We start from the raw sequence: 5056 nt of genomic DNA on the forward strand, positions 1-5056 counted from the left end.
ATAAAAATATTTTCATGAGACACATAAATTATGTTTTAAGTCTTTAAATATAGAGTTAATTATAATCCACATGTAATTTATTTTTATTATATTTGTCATTTTTTTATTATTTTTAACTTCATTTGTTAATTATGTAAATTTTTTGTTAATAAATTTAATAAAAAAATTATTTAGGAAAGAAGAAACAAAGAAAAAGAATTATATTTAAATAGTGATGAATATTTTTTGTCAAAAGTTATTTTAATACTCAATTAAATATATTTTTTTTAGATTTACTTAATAAAACTTTAAATTTGAATTCACAAACTAAGTTTGAGAACAGGAATAGCATATTAGGTCTAGTAACCACGACACACTCAAATTTAGTTTAATTATCATTTATGAAATGATTATCACCGAGTTCTTATTATAAAAAAGTCATCCTTATTAATATTTAATATTGTATTAAAACTTAAATTTAAAATCACTAGTTAAATTAAAACAATCTTATCAATTGATTTATATACTTAGTAGCAAACAAAAATTGTTACAATTTTTTTTATAATATCAATTAATTGAAAAATATTTTGATATAATTTTTAATATAATTATTACAGAAATTTACGATACTATAACTTACTGTCAAAAAAGTCATAGAATGTATGCATACATTATTTATTTGATTAAAATGTATTTTTTGTTCATCTATTTTTTAAAATTCATGATTTTAGTTTTTTTATTATTTAATTAAAATATTTTATCTTTTATTTTTAAAAATTCATAATTTTAACTCTTTTATTCTTTAATTGAGATATTTAATTTTTTATTTTAATAAAAAAATTTAATTTTAATTTTATTTTTTTAGAAGTAAAAGACGAACTATCTTAATTAAATGAAATGATCAATGATTAAAATTACAAATGTTTAAAAAATAAAATATCTTAATTAAAAAATAAAAATTAAATTATGGATTTATAAAAAATAAGAAAATGTGTAAATCAACAGTGTAAATCTATCGCTTGATGCAGGTTGACCTCATTTCCCTTTGTTATTTACTTATTTTCCCTTCCTAAAACCCTAAACCCTCAAATTTTAGATTCATCGAACTCGTCGATTTATTGAGGAAATTCTTTTTTCCGTAATTTTCAGGATTGCGTTGTTCGAACAAACAGGAATTGGAAAGAATGCCAACTAGGTATTGTATCCATTTTCCACACTCTCTCTATTCCTTTAATCCTTTCTGTGTGCGTAACGTGTTTTCGATTTCTAAATTTCTAGTTGAATGTGTGTAAGAATGCATTGTTGGAATTCATGGAAATTTTTTCACTTGGAATCCAAATAGCTAATTGTTCATCTGAGTTTATTTTATTGAATTAGAATTTGTAAAATATTTTCTTCAGCAAGTTTACCTTCCATGATTGTATTTGAATTAACCATTGCAGTTGTGCACCGAAATAATAATAATAATAATAACAGTTAACCATTGATGAACTCTTGACAGAGGTATACACTTTGAGGGAATGTTTTGAAAAAAGAAAGAACAAGCAAGGAAAGTAGAATTTTGCAGAGGTGGAACTTTTTTTAGTTGGCAATAAGGTTATCCTCTGTGCTTCCTAGTTATTCTTGGTGGTTACTGTACAGACACTTCCTCCTAAAATGAATGTTTTTGGAGTATAGTTCAATCGAAGGTGATTGAGATTGATCTTGGGGACATGGAACTTTTATATACAAAGATCTATAATAAGCAGTGTTTTCTGATTGGAAATACCAAATACGTGTTTTGAGGTGAGAGCAGTCACCCCCCCTTAACTTGCTTTTACTTCGTAAAATCATTCATTCATTTGGATTGTGTATTTTTTGCTGTTGATGATAATGTATTATATGAATGATAACTCGTCAAACATAATTTAATTAAGATATTATATTGCTTTTTAATTTTCTTGCTTTTCAAAAGAAAATGTGTTATTCTTTTTTGTTGAAATGCTGAAATGCTGAAATGCTGAAAATGTGCTTTTCTTGATTTACTTTTATATTTATTGTTATTTGATCATTAACCCACCAAAAAGTTATTCTCCCTCTTTTTATCTCTGTTTATATTATATTTGGAATGTTCATTTTCATGAAAGAGCACTAAACATTGTTTGTATTCAGTTATTTGTTGATGCCCCACCTTAATTCTTCTGGCTTTTGCGTCCAAGCAGTACACACACAACACACTTCTGCGTTTCATGGCACCCCTACTGTTGTCAAGAACTTGAATTATCTAAAGAGTTTTTAGACAATGAGTCACGAAGTTCTGCCTCTTCACCTTCTTCAGTTCTTTGATTATCTCATCATTTTCACTTCCCTTACTTTCCCCAGCATCCTCATTTTCACTTTCTGTTTCCTGAGTTATAGAAGCCACCGGCTCAGAAGAACTAGAAGCTTCGAATTGCTCAAGTATCTCTTCTCCTTTCAACATTTTCAACTGCCAATAAATTCAGCACTTCTGTGTCAGTGCTACCTATCTCAACCATTAAAAACATTCAATACATACCATTAATATTAAAATAAAGTTTTAAGGAAGATTGACAAACTATGCATATAATAAACAAACACCATATGCAAGAATAAAATTTGAAACTAGTTTTTGCATATGAGCATATCAATATGCATGAATTGCAAATATACCTGAGAGACAGAGAGAAGGTGGGAAAGAGCGTGTTGGTATTGAGCATCATTGTTATGGAGGGATTCTTGGACTTTGTTGGTGTTGTCGTGTACAAGCTTCTGAATTGCGTGGTCGATGAGCTCAAACCTTCGATCTTGTTCCATGCTTGTATATTGTTTGGACTTCAATAATAATAAAAGGGTCTTTCTCTGTTCTCACCCATCGGCCACCGACAAGAGCCAAGAGGTGTATTATTGAATGAAAACCACAAGAGACGTGGCGTTTTGGTTTTGTTTTTTGGGTCTTCTCCTCATCTCTAGCATCATCCAACTTTGGGAAGTGGCGTTAGTGCTTCTTACCTTTTCATGGGAAACTTGTCTATACACAACACGATGACTTAGCCTCACCACATAATAAGTGGGAGAGTGTGGTCCTTATGTTGACTCTTGCATATGTGGTTCTTAACTTATATCTATATTCAAATAATTATCTTGGAGAAGAGTATAGTACTTGCGTAAAAATTGTTCATCCACTACAGTTAGTTTTTTTTTTTAACATGTTGTAATTATAGATGCTATTCTTTTGATTTAATATGCTATTATTGATATGAAAATCATTACGCTGTTACCAAATTATCTATTACAGCTTCATCTTCAATGATTTAGTAATGCACAATTATGTACATTAGAGTGTAAAATTTTATCAAGCAATTTTCTTAAATTACATGTCTAAAGAATGGTTGCAAAAGCTAGCTTAAGTTTAAAGTATTGAATGTGACGAAATTCAGAAAAACACTGCTGCTTTCTACGTGCTTTCCATGTACATAAGGGATTGTGATAGCTAATGTTTAAGAGTAGTAGAAATAGAAATTACGTTAATAATAATATATAGTTAAATTGTTTTTATTGGAGTTGCAATTATTTTTATAAAATATAAAGTGTGTAATAAAATAATGTGCTCAAGTTTGAGGACTACTGTGAGGTGGATAGGTGGTACATCATGACGAGATCACAATCAATAGTTTTCATATTGGTTGGAATTCATTTCCCCCCATAATGTAAAACCAAAATGCCTATACATACACACACTATTATATTAGGAGTATCAAAGCATCTTTTATCCATTAACTTAGCTATTGAGATTTCTCTTAGCACCTAGCATTTTGCTTGAGAGAATGAGTGGGGCAGGCTCATGGTGAGTGTCTTTCAAACTGACTTGGCAGCGGGCTCACCTTAGCTTCTAAGTGCTTTTTTAGGAATAAATGGTACGGCTTGAAAGTGATTTTAAAAAAGAATGCAATATGGATCCCTGTAAATTCGATTGGTTTTGAAAGGACAAGGAAAAAGATAATATTAGGAATTCAAGATTGAAACTATTTCTATGTAATGTGACGAAATAGTTAAACTATTGTGTGACTGAAACTAATGAATGCTTGCAGTGATCCTGAAATTATGTTGCTCTATTTGTGGATTTTTGCATAAATGATTTTTCCATAAATTATGTTAGCCACGTTAGTAAGAGTTTGGGTGCAAACAACACTGTATCCTTTCCGCCATATTATCCTTTATTTTTCTTCAGAGTTTGAGTGTAGCATTCATATTGATATCTGTTTTTCGAAATGATGATTGATATAGGTGTTCATTCAGTTATTTCTTTGATTCTTGCTTTCATTTTGGACTGTGCTGCTCATCATCACAGGTACAAATGTTTGTTACCAATGAATATTTTTATTACGTGTTCACTGCCATTAATGACAATTGATATATGCTATATAAATTGTGTTCATGATGAGTGAACCTTAGATTCCCGTTTGAGATTGGATGCAATGATTCTTGCGGACAGTTTGCATTAATCATTGTATTTAATCTTGAATTGTCCGTTTGGACAGTTTGGGGAGACTGATATTTTTATGGTAGATTCATGTGTTAAGGTTAAAATTATTTTGTTTAATTTGATGAAATTTCGGTAATGCATTTCTAGTTGTTCTTTAGGTGCATACTTGATTATCGAAAAATTAATTTCACCGATTTCATGTTGTGTACTTGGAGACCAATGCGAAATGCTGCCAAAATTTTGTCAAATTTAACAAAATAGAATTAACCCTGACGTATGAAGCTACCATAAAAGACGGTCTTCCCAAATGGGATAGGGCCACACCTATAATAAAAAAGTGAGATTTTCATGCATCGAATAACTTTGAGAGTATGACCGAGTTATTACTTAGATGGATCGAAGTTAGATGAATGAAAGTTGCATCAGCCCAGAATACGAGGAAGGCGTCGAGCAATTCTTACAATTTGCTTCAGAAAGAGGTCAACCGGATGAAGATGGAAAATATTATTGTCCTTGCATCAATTGTTTGAACGGAAGACGACAAATACTGGATGACATACGAGAGCATCTGTTGTGTGATGGAATTAAGAGGAA

At 30.1% G+C, this 5056-nt stretch overlaps 1 pseudogene; it reads right to left on the minus strand.

The window, feature by feature from the left end:
• Positions 1 to 2029: 2029 nt before the first annotated feature.
• LOC100781625 (uncharacterized) lies at positions 2030 to 2862 on the minus strand (annotated as a pseudogene).
• Positions 2863 to 5056: the final 2194 nt, after the last annotated feature.

The sequence above is a fragment of the Glycine max genome, chromosome 1, assembly GCF_000004515.6.
Source record: "Glycine max cultivar Williams 82 chromosome 1, Glycine_max_v4.0, whole genome shotgun sequence".
Lineage (NCBI taxonomy): Eukaryota > Viridiplantae > Streptophyta > Magnoliopsida > Fabales > Fabaceae > Glycine > Glycine max.